We start from the raw sequence: 12,621 nt of genomic DNA, 5'->3' as shown, positions 1-12,621 counted from the left end.
TATTAGGGATTACAATCCCCATCTTACACAGAAAGGTTATGTGACTTACCCAAAGATGCAGAGATTGCCCGCCTTCCAAACCCAGGGAAGCACAAGAGGCCAGCTCCCCTGTGAACCCCATCCTCCCTGCCCTTCTGTAGCCCACTCCTCACAAAGGCCCCCGCGATGGAGCTGTCCATCTGCAGCCCTGGGGGGACCCCACGCACACCGAGCACAGACCCTGTGGCCAATGACCTCAAACCGGAAGCACAAGCGTCCATTCAGCCCACTGGCAGGGAAACCATCTAAGCATCTTGCTATTTTCGTTTCTGCCAAGCCACAGGGGTGTTGCAAAGAACCATTTCTTTTTTCTTTCTTCTTTGCATTTAATAATACATAATCACCTTTCTTCAATCAGCCTGGGGGAAATGTGTGCTTGCCAATCTAACATTGAGGCTTAAAAAAAAAGAAAAATGGGAAGGGGGAAGGGGTGAGATGTATTTTCAATGCCCAGAAAGAAACTTCCGTGGTCCCTGAAGGGGACGTGAGCAGAGATGGATACTGTGTCTGTGCTCCTCATGAAAGCCTGTAATGAATACAGATACGAGGCAAGGGGCGGGGTGGGGAACAAACAGCCGCGTAACTGCTCTTCACCCACTCGAGGAAGCGCCGGCCTGAGCAGCAGCCTTCGACACCTAATTAATCCCTCCCAGCGGGTACAGAGCCTTCAGCGCCAAACTCAACAGCTCCAGCTGCTGTGAACCAACATGTTCAGTGCTGTCCTGGTCTTTGTTCTAAAATAGCCAACGTACAACATCCACAGGAAGAGGGGAAAACACACAAAACAAATACTCCCCAGGAGTCTTAGGGGTAGATCTGACGGAGGCTGGCCCACGCAGCTGAGTTTCAATTGAAGGAGGGTGTTTTTTTTGGTTTTTAAAGGGGGTGGGGCAAGGAAGATTCACAAAGATGAAGGAAGAGAAAACTGCCTATACAATGTCAGTTACAAAACAAGATTAATGATACATAAACCTATGTAGGAACTCTACTCTAGAAGCATCACACAATGATGAGGAGAATTAAGTGAGAAAATATAGAAACCACACTCTGCACGTGCCCGGCTGAGCGTTAACTATTTCCACCATCACCGTGCCCCCCAGCTAGCTAAGACGAACAATTACGGTTACAGTGTAACCAAGTGATTATAACATGAGAAACGCTGGGCTGGAAGAAGCACAAGCTGGAATCAAGATTGCCAGGAGAAATATCAATAACCTCAGATATGCAGATGACACCACCCTTATGGCAGAAAGCCAAGAAGAACTAAAGAGCCTCTTGATGAAAGTGAAAGAGGAGAGTGAAAAAGTTGGCTTAAAGCTCAACATTCAGAAAACGAAGATCATGGCATCCGGTCCCATCACTTCATGGGAAATAGATGGGAAACAGTGGAAACAGTGGCTGACTTTATTTTGGGGGGCTCCAAAATCACAGCAGATGGCGGCTGCAGCCATGAAATTAAAAGACGCTTCCTCTGGCAGGAAAGTTATGACCAACCTAGACAGCATATTAAAAAGCAGAGACGTTACTTTGCCAACCAAGGTCCGTCTAGTCAAGGCTATGGTTTTTCCAGTAGTCATGTATGGATGTGAGAGTTGGACTATAAAGAAAGCTGAGCACCGAGGAATTGATGCTTTGAACTGTGGTGTTGGAGAAGACTCTTGAGAGTCCCTTGGACTGCAAGGAGATCCAACCAGTCCATCCTAAAGGAGATGTTCATTGGAAGGACTGATACTGAAGCTGAAACGCCAATACTTTGGCCACCTCATGCGAAGTACTGACTCATTGGAAAAGACCTTGATGCTGGGAAAGACTGAAGGCAGGAGGAGAAGGTGACAAGAGGATGAAATGGTTGGATGGCATCACCGACTGAATGGACACAAGTTGGGGTAAAGTGCGGGAGTTGGTGATGGACAGGGAGGCCTGGCGTGCTGCGGTTCGTGGAGTCACAAAGAGTCAGACACAGCTGAGCGATTGAACTGAACTGAACATTTATGGGAGGAATACACGGCTAGGGGTGCTTTATGAGTCTTGTCTTCACTTCTCCCTCCAGCAACCTGAGAGGCAGGTACAACTGTTGTCTCTATTTATCCAACAAGGAGACTGAGGCACAGACAGGCACCTTACTTGCCTTGGTGGATCTGCTAGAAATCGGCAGATTCCAACCCAAGGACTCTGGCTGCAGAGTCCAAGGTCTCAGTAACGATCAGGACAGCAGTGTAGTACCGTGGCTGAAAGGACAGGCTTCAAAGTCAGACTGACCTGCGTCCCAATGCCGGATCTGTGACTCATTTTTACCCAATAGAATCACAGTTTTTTAAACTTTGAAAACCCTCTGGCGACCATCTACTTAAACTCTCTGATTTCACAGGTACGGAAACTTGGGAGCATACGGGAAGGCCAGGCTGGGCTCACACAGATGGACCCTCGATGGATTCCTGTGGGCTAAACAGGCCATCCCCATCGTTTCCAGCTCGCCAGTCTGGAGGATGACAGAGAGGACCATCCGCACCCCCAAGGCAGGCTGGTCCTCAGCACCACGATTCTACAGCCTGACTGCTCCCCAGACCCGGGACAGAGCCTGGGCGCAGGAGGCTGAGCACAGCCAAGGGCTTCCTGAACATCCCAATGCCATTTGGGGCCCAAGAAATCTGTGATTATTTGGAATCTCCCAAAGAGCTTCCCCAGGGCTTTCCAGGTGGCCCAGTAGTAAAGAACCCGCTTGCCAATGCAGGAGACATGGGCTCAATCCCTGCATCAGGTAGATCCCCTGGAGAAAACAATGGCAACGCACTGCAGTATTCTTGCCTGGGAAATGCCATGGACAGAGGAGCCTGGCGGGCTATAGTCCATGGGGTCACAAAAGAGTCAGACACCCAGAGAGCTTCCCTGGACCAAACTCAAACTCTCGGCACAAAGGGTAACTCCCAAAGCCTGCACTTTGATTCTTGGTTTGGTCAATACTATGCCACCAAGGAGGGAACACAAAACAAAGTTACACCCAGCTCAGAGAAGACTACTCACAGACTCCTTAAGCGTTTGACCTTTCAACTTTTTTTTTTAAAGTACTCTCTCTCTCCTCCAGCCTCAGGAATGATGGCTTATTTTGTAGAGTGCCTACGCCATGCTGAGTAGTCTCCTAAGGACCTAATAAACATACCTTAACCCTCACAGCACACCTGTAGCAAAGAGGAACTCGTTCCCCCTCTCCATTTACCGCTGTGAAAACTAAAGTGCACAGGTGGTCACCTGGAGGAGGCCCAGTGCCAGCCCGCTGCAGAGACGGGATCTGAACCCAGGCAATCCAGCCCCAGAGGTCGGGGCGTAACCACTACTGCCAGCACGCTGCAGAGACGGGATCTGAACCCAGGCAATCCAGCCCCAGAGGTCGGGGCGTAACCACTACTGCCAGCACGCTGCAGAGACGGGATCTGAACCCAGGCAATCCAGCCCCAGAAGTCGGGGCATAACCACTACACCGCACTGCCTCCCAGAGCCACAAGCAAATTCCCATTTCAGGGAACAGGCGCCAGTGACGTCCCCTCGGTGATGCCTGCATCTCAGCCATCCCCTCCATGTTTGGTGCCTGCTTCCTACCAAACCGATTCCTTTTTCTTCCTTGTTTTCATTATTATACTTGTTTTCCCTGATTTTTTAGAGGAAAAAAAATTAATCCTGAATGAACCAAGTTTAGTTGCAAATAAAACTGAATAGTCCACAACGGAAAGCCTGTAATTAGAGAATGCTAATCTCTGGGTGGTTTTCCACCCCCCTCCCCCAACCCCAAAATACACTAACATTTGCAAAAGAGGATTCATCTTTACCTAAAACTATAATTAAGCGGCTGCCGGCGGTTACCTTGGTGATATTAAAAAAAAAATCCTCCGCTATAGCTCCCCACACTGGATAATACAAACTCGGCAACCAAATAAGTCAACAGGTTGTCCAGGAAACTGTTTCCTTGACAACCAGGAAGATGGAGGGGGACAGAGAGTTGGGGGAAATGTCAGAGCAGCAATGCTGTATTAAAGAAGCAAAAGCCCCTTTGGCATGGCTGAGCGAGCTCCCCAACTGGTACCAAGCAGCAGAGCAGAGAACAAAAATGGCTCTTTGTTCCATGAGGAAGGCTGCTGGGAGGAATGTCAAAACTCACATCTCAGCGATCGGATGAATTTCCACTTGAGGGTATGGAACACGGGAGACTGGGGCTGCAGACCCTTCTAACTTAGAGAGCAAGCTCCATTCATTCTCTCCCTCTCTCACCAAGCGTGCACTGAGCACCAGCGAGGTGCCAGCAAGTGCACGCCTCCCGGCTCCAGCCTGGGGTGGTTTTCCATGCTTTGAAACCTTGGCCAGCTGGGCCAAGAATTCAGGAGATGACAAATAAATTGTATGACCAACTTTCGGAATTTTAATGTCTGGGTTTCTCCTTGTACGTTCTTCCTGTCCCCCCCTCCCCGCCCCCCACTTCTAAGCAAGGCCAGTTCTGTGCTTCCTTGTTTGCGCTTGGGGGGAGAAGGGAGCTCAGGGGGTTGCAGGAGAGTGAAAGTAAGAAGGGTCTGCATGAGGATCTTACCACCGGCTTTGCTTTAAAGGACAAACAGCTTGCGGATGGGATTCAGTCACGTGACCTGGAAAATCTGGACAGGACACGAGTCCCCCGGAGGAATGCAGGAGGGGAGCAGGAGAGACGACCGTGGAGCCTGAAAAGATTTCTTGTAACTGTGAGCCTTCAAAAGAGCGGGGGGTCTTAGCCAGGCTGCAGGTGGGTGGGAGTGTGTCATGCCCTTGGAAAGGAATGGTCACAGGGTCTGAGTCTGACCAAGAGTAGCTGGAAGGAGGCAGCAGACCTGGGGTTGGCTGAGCTAACACGTGCGGACAGATGATCAGGAGCTCTGCCCAGGGCTTCAGGGCTTGATAAGGCCCCCAAAGCTTTCTCCACCGTGGGGATGGAGCTGCGGGTGGATCAGAGAGTCCCAAGAATCAGCGAAATATCAGGGCTGGAAATAAAAATATTTTTGAATAAAGAAATGCTCTATTTCTTGCCTCGTAAGTCCATGGATAGAGAGCTACACTTGACACGTGTCATTTTCAACGCTGCATTTTCCAAACTATTGGAAAGTTCCTGCAGCTGAATTCTGCAGAGAAAAGAAGAAAGAAAGAAAGCGCACTCCAGAGGCATCTAGACCTGGAAACCCCAAATCTATTTTCCCCTTCATAAAACGTCTTTCACCTCTGATTGGCCTCACCAAATGTTTTGCCTTGTTCCTTGTCCAAATGTGCTTTTAATCAAATTATTCTCTAATCATAAACGAGATTCCCTGGTGGCTCAGACGGTAAAGTGTCTGCCCGCAATGCGGGAGACCGGGGTTGAATCCCCAGGTCGGGAAGATCCCTGGCGAAGGAAATGGCAACCCACTCCAGTATTCTTGCCTAGAAAATCCCGTGGATGCAGGAGCCTGGTGGGCTACAGTCCATGGGGTCGCAAAGAGTCAGACATGACTGAGCAACTTCACTCATTCGCTCGTCATAAATGAGAAGGGAACGCTGCAGTACTAGTCATCAGAGGGTGGACAGGAAACAGGAGTCTCCTCGCTCCAAAGCCTGGTTGATTCTGACAGAAAGGCAAAACTGACCTGAGTCTATGACCTGACCCCACATCATCACCACGTGCCGCAGTAACAACTCAGACCTGCCTCGCGCTTTCACAGCAGGCAATTTATTTGCTCTTTACAACTAATCCTGTGCTGCAGACGCCCATTTTACAGATGAGAAAACAAAGGCACAGGAGAAGCAGACTTACCCAGGGTACCCACAACCAGTTGGGTCGTGGTGCCAAGAACCAAGGCCAACTCTTCAGATCCCGTCTCTAACACCACCCTCTCCTGCGCTCACTCCTTGCCTTCCGCCTGGGTTGGCTGCACTCCGATGTCCTGATTCCTCCCTCCCCTACTGTCTTCTTTCTATTTTTTGGTGTCCCCTCAAACAAACTCCAGTGGTTCTCAACTGCAGGTGACCCTGTCCCCCTCTCAGGGGACATTTGATAATGTCTGAAGAATTTGTGGTTGTTATTGCAGACGGAGGTGCTTCTGGAATAGAGGCCAGGGGTGCTGTCAACACCTTACAGGAGCTAGGACAGCCCTGCGAAACACAGGCTGATCCGACCCTGAATGTCCACGGTGCTGAGGGGGAGCAACCTGCCGCCAGAGGAAGATGAAGGAGTTTGCACACAGAAGCGCATGCAATAGCGCCTGCTGGGGAATTAGCTGTGATCTCTTGGGTTCATGAGGTTCACAATACGGCTGCAATTTGGGAAGTCCAGGTTACTTTCAATAAGGAAAGAAGAAAAACCACTCTGTGTACTCAGACGCCTTGCTTCCGAAGTTTATTCATTTACTAAGCAGTCATTAGGGCTTCCCAGGAGGCACAGTGGTGAAGAATCTGCCTGCCAATGCAGGAGACTTCAGGAGACATGGGTTCGATCCCTAGGTCAGGAAGATCCCCTGGAGGAGGAAATGGCAACCCGCTCCAGGATCCTGCCTGGGGAATCCCGTGGACAGAGGAGCCTGGCAGGCTACAATGCAAAGGGTCATAAAGAGTTGGATGAGGCTGAGCACACCTGCACACAAGCAGTCATCGACTTCCTTCCCTAGGAAGGGGCCTGCCGTCCACAAGGAAGAAGTGTTTTGCGGACAAGGCCAAACACGGGCCTTTAAGTCCAAATGTACAATCCCGGATACAACACTCAAGGGCACTGGGATGAAGGTCCCGGAAGACCTTTCCTGCGTCTTGCGAGGGGCCTACCACTGGGTCTTTTCCTGGTGGAGGGAGGGACTGGACTTTGCTGAAATTCTTTCTTCCCAAATGCCACATGGATTCACTGTCTAAAAAAAAAAAACATCCAGGAAATACAAATACACCCACAGGGCACTGCTAACAAATCGAAGAATCTCAAGCCCCCAAAACAACCAAGGATAAATTATTTTGCTCAACCACCTTTTTCTGCTTTTACACCCATCACCGCAGAACAAAGAAAAGGTCTGGAAGGTGAAGGAGATGAACAGGATTTGCATATTTAACAGCCGCAAGGAAGGTGAAACTAACGGGAGCTGAGATTATCACAGGAGAAGTGTAACACGGAGAGGCACGGGGTGGGGGGTGGGGGGACGGTTTCCCGTCTAAATAACAAGAGCTAAAAATACCCCGCCACATGTCATTCACAAATTCAAAGGGTGTTTAGACAATACTATGATCAGACTGCAGTTGATACATATTTTCCCCCCAGTGACTGAACACAGCCTGATTTTTAAGTACCAAGCAGCTGCCTCCAGGTTAAACTACTCTTAAGTTTCTATTTTTGATTGACACACTAGGGGGTCCCAATCACTGCTCCTTCATCCTGGTGCCTAAAATCAGATGTTAGTGGAAGAGGAGAGGGAGCAGCTGAAAGGAGGCAGAGGGAATAACCAAAGAGAGGAAAAGCTTTAACAAAAGCGGCTTCTCAGCAGAGGCGAAGACAGCCCAGAGCCCTGCCTATACCTACGCCTGCTTTCTCCCCAAACCAAAGAAGACTAGGGTGGTGGGGGGAACTGTGGGGATGACAAGGCAATGAAATGAGAACAGCCTGTGGCCCTGGAAATAATTAAATATTCCCCATTCACATCGGGAGGGAGGGGGGCTGAATAGCTCAATATAATCAGGTGAAGCTTTCTGGGACCTCAGATGTGAGCATGAACGCCCTCCCCACCCCACCCCAGCCTCCCCATCTCTTACTTACCCCAGCCCCACCTCCCCTCCTCTCCCCACCCCAGCCCGTCCTCCCCACCCACATACATATTCCCCTGAGCCCAGTTGGCTAAAGGGAAGGTGGTTTCTGCGGAAGCCCAGAGATACATCCAATGTCTTTGAGTATTCTTGGGGAGAAGAAGGGGCGTCTGGGTTTTCTTTTCAGGGGAGTGGAAATGTTCTAAAATTTGATCATCCTGATGGTTGCACAGCCCTGTGAATATACCGAAAATTCAGTTGCAAACTTTAAAAGGTGACAGTTATGCATGGAAATTAACTTTCAACGAAGCTGCTCTAAAAAAAGACGAGAGAGACAATCAGGAAATTACTCTAAGTAAAAGCTAAGTTTGATGAGCCTGTGCTTTGCATAATAGAAAGACAATACATGTTTTGTGAGTGGATGAATGAATGAATGGAATTGTCCCTCCGGTCTTTAGATATTTATAGGTTCAAGCTTTAAATCAGGGCTGACCAAGTGATTAATGTTACCACTGGCCCCAATTAAAGGCCTCCCTGCAGCCATGCGCTTTGCTCCAACTTTGCTGTCCCTCCCTCTCTGAGGCTGGGCTTGGATATATGACTTGCTCTGGCCAGTGGGACAGATTAATGAACGCGATGCCAGCAGAGCCTGAAAAGCATGGTTATTGCCGCCTGTCCTCCTGCATGACTGGGACATTAGCTCTCTCTTGGACCGCTGCCACCACCGTGAGAACATGCCCGAACTGTGGGGAACGTGGACAGACACGGAGGAAGCAGAGTCCGAGTCATCCTAGCCCAGGCGATGCTAGACCACCAGCCCCTGACCTACCCACCTGCTGACCACAAACTCAGCTGCAAGACCAGCTGGGATCAGCACAACTGCCCAGCTTATTCTTAAACTCATGAGAAATAATAACAAGCTGCTGTCTAAAACCACTGAGTTTGGGGTGGCTTGTTATGCAGCAGTAGCTACCTGATGGCACCCCACTCCAGTACTCTTGCCTGGAAAATCCCATGGATGGAGGAGCCTGGTGGGCTGCAGTCCATGGGGTTGCTAAGAGTCAGACACGACTGAGCGACTTCACTTTCACTTTTCACTTTCATGCATTGGAGAAGGAAATGGCAACCCACTCCAGTGTTCTTGCCTGGAGAATCCCAGGGACAGGGGAGCCTGGTGGGCTGCTGTCTATGGGGTCGCACAGAGTCGGACATGACTGAAGTGACTTAGCAGCAGCAGCTACCTGATACCGGCTGCCTGACTTGAGATTTACCCAAAAGCTCAGGGGTGCCTGCTGCCTTCTCCCCTCCAAACCTGCCATCAAGAACTCTAATGAAAAGCCCCACCAAGGCTTCCTCTTAACTAGAGTCAGGTACACGATCATCCCCAGTAAGGAGAACAGAGAAATCTACCTTCAGCTAAATGAACAAAGACATCACCAAACATCTCCATTCCCTCGGGGAATACAGCCCCCTTAGCTGAAAAAGATTCTTAAAGAAATTCGGAAGGAGCAACAGGCTTCATTTCCATTCCTGCTTTGAAAGATGAGTTTTGTCTGAGTCACTGCTGAGCTGTTCTCTCTCTTCTTCTCTATCCATTTGCAGCCCGATTCTCTGCCAGGATTAAGACATCGTCTCGCCTTCTGATGTAGATGGAGATTGGGCTTTACCCTTCCAATGGGATTCTTTTTCTGGTGTGACATCAAGTCCCAAGATACACCAGAGCCAGCACTGCTAAGAGCTGGTAGAATCCAAAATATGATTTTCAGACTGTCTTCCAATCGAGGCAAAATGATGATGCAGTCTACCATCTCCCTACTCAAAGTGAGGTCCACCAACCAGCCACAGAGGGGTCACCCGGGAGTCTGCTACAAATGCAGAGTCTCAGGCCCCACCCCAGACCTACTGTTTCAGAACGTGGATGTGAATAAAATGCTGTGCATCCGGCTCTGTGATGCACTGGTCCCTGCTTCTCTGGGTGGACCTGAATCTCCCCTGATGCCAAGGCCTCTGGAGGGGCCCTGCAGGGGGCTTTCAAACTGAACCTTGGCCTTCATTGTTATTACAAGTGACACGTTCATCTAGAAGAAGACAAATTCTTCCAACCTCCAGTGCATGCGTGCACTTGCTCACGTGCGCACACACACACACACACACACACACACACAAGCATACTTCCTACAGCCACGCTTAGCAAACCCTTCACTTGTGAGCCCTGCTTGAAAAGTTTTCTCCTCTGAAACACAAGCCTTTCTATCCTGAAGGGCCTTTCAAATGTCCCACTGAAACCCAGAGATTCATCCATAGGAAATACTTAGTCTTGTCTTGAGATTAAAGGTTCCAAATGATTCCCCTCTGATGCCAACAGGATAGCTCCTTGCCTAAAATACAAGAGCTTTGTTGGAAGTAGTCTCCATGGAAATCATTAACCCAATTTATTAACAAGGAAAAAAAATTCTATTTTAAACTTTTAAACATCTTTGCGAGCTAATGACAATGAAAAAGGAAAGAACCCCTATAGCAGAAATTACACTCAAACTAAATGCTCTCTGAATTTTAACAATTTTATTTTAAGCTCTTAATAAGCCCTGGAAATCCAGTTAATTTAAATTACTGGCCACACACCAATTTCTTCCCTGAAATAACTCACAGCTTCAATCATCTCAGGGAATATTGCCCCCACCAAAAAAACAAAAACAGGGGATTGCTTATGTGCTACTTCTGCTGACATAAGAATTTCTAGAAATCTCTGAACTTTGGGATGAAAAGACAACTGAAAAACAGACGTAGGCTGTGTTTCCAAATGATTTCTTGTCCCCTGTCCACAATAACCTTTTCAAGAAGGAATTGGTGAGGCTGAAGGTGACTGTAATTATATGGCTACCAGCATTGAAAGGAAAAGCTGTGCAGTGACAAAGATAAGACCCGGGTTTCGCATGTTTTAGGCAACATGCAAATGTATTTTGGTTTTTTTCAACTTCAGAAGAGGGGGGAAAATCTTATTTGAAAGATGTTCTCGAGGTGTAGCTGGTAGCAGGTTAATTAGAAAAATGAAATGATTGGGAAAGGGAAAATCTAACTGGCTCTCTGTCTTTGCCCAAGCTGGGAAGAAGTAGGATTTTAGGATCCAGCCCTCTCATTTCAGAATGTGGGGAAGTGAGTCTGCTCCAGCAATGTGCACTCGCCGACTGGAGTGCCTGATGGGGGCCCCCCTTTTTCTAGCTCCAGCTCCTGATTTTCCTCTGTAGAAGAGTTCTTCCTCTCTTTGTGGGGACTGGGCAGTACTGACCTCACCTCTCACTCCACAGGTAAGCGCCGGAACCAGGTCTGGCCAATCAGCTCATTTCATTTCCCCAAGTCCTCACTGATGGGTTCAGGGTTGGGCATGTGACCTAAGTCAGTCCCGTTGGAGTCCTCCCCGAGCTTTTTCCAGGAACTATTGGAAAAGCAGTGTTCCCTTTCCACTGGAGACACGTAGCTGGAAGCTGCCAAGGGTATGGCTGGAGCTGCTGGAACCTCATGAGAAGAGCTGGCCTGGGAATAAAGACAGCACAGTGGAAAGTAGAGCTGAGTGAGGGAAGCAGTCAGGCTTTGGTGAGCCCTGGATGCAGCCGCACCCGAAACCTCCAGACTTCTAAAATACGAGAGCTGATAGATACCACCCTTTTTGCTTAACCAATTTTGAGTTAGATTTCTGTCACTTGCAACCAAAACCATCTATCTGATTCTAGCAAAAAAAAAAAAACAAAACCTTAGGGCTTTCATAAGAAAGTGGAGAGAAATAGCAAAGTGCTGCACCAAAAGGAAAAGTCTCACGAAAATATTTAATATATTCCCTTGCACATGAGCCTGCTAGTGCTCCAGATTTTTTAAATCTTATTTTATATTCTTACTAAAAATCCCCAGGGACTAAGACTCTGTACCCTCCCTCCTAAATCTATATGAGAACACACTATGAAGTGAAGATTTGAGCTTAAAGATGCAACATACGTCTGTAGGTGGCTCAGGAAATATTCTTCTGACTGACAAAAAAAAAAAAATGCACCAACCAAACCAAAATCCTAATATTAGATTTCATGTGCTACCAAGTAAACTTTGTCTCTTATAGAATAAATTGTTTCTATAGAAACGAATGCTTTTCTAGCAACCCAATCCCTACTAGGGTTGCTATAGGAACAGATTGAGAAAATTAGGAAACTGTAGGAAAAGGTAAATGACTGCTCTGTGTCTTTTTTCCTGGAAACCCACAGAGGGCAAATGCCTTTTCGTTTCTGAATGCCTTGGTACTTGGAGCAGGCCACGGGAACACTTGAGAGTATAATTCCCACTCTGCTGCATGCCTGTTTCCCAGCAAGGGTTTTATCAAGTCATTAAATTTAATTCTGCATAGGACAAGTTTTACAAGAACCACCTTGTGAAGACTGTTTTCAAGGACCAGGGGTAGGCAGGAGCGTGAAATAAGGTACAGGGGTGTGAAAAATGTAATAATAAGGACAGAAAACCGCGCACGCACTACAGATACTGTCTTTTAGAGAGAAACCCTTCACTCGGGGAAACGTTCAAGTGCTCACGTTTTGTAAAAGCTTGTTGTGAGCAGTAGCACCGCGCAGCGTGGGTCTTGAAGTGCAAATGACAAGCACAGAGGTGAACGTTTTCCTTTCTTTACTGGAGAGTGGGAAAAGAATACAAACACTGGCCCTTGTCTACTACTCAGCTTCTGGAATCATCTACTCATAGACAGGGCGTGACATCTGTCTACGGAGAATTCTCTCTCAACGTTCACCGGCTACGAAGCCAGTAGATGGAAATGGAGAGATTTGAAGC

General features: G+C 48.2%; 1 protein-coding gene across 1 annotated transcript in view; it reads right to left on the bottom strand.

The window, feature by feature from the left end:
• The window catches only part of LOC133258802 (collagen alpha-1(I) chain-like), a 282,801-nt gene that overhangs the window by 210,370 nt on the left and 59,810 nt on the right, over positions 1-12,621 (bottom strand). The gene's annotated exons all lie outside the window — the stretch shown is intronic.

The sequence above is a fragment of the Bos javanicus genome, chromosome 13, assembly GCF_032452875.1.
Source record: "Bos javanicus breed banteng chromosome 13, ARS-OSU_banteng_1.0, whole genome shotgun sequence".
NCBI lineage: Eukaryota > Metazoa > Chordata > Mammalia > Artiodactyla > Bovidae > Bos > Bos javanicus.
Note: the sequence above shows the minus strand (reverse complement) of the source record. Positions and strands in the feature narration are given on the sequence as shown.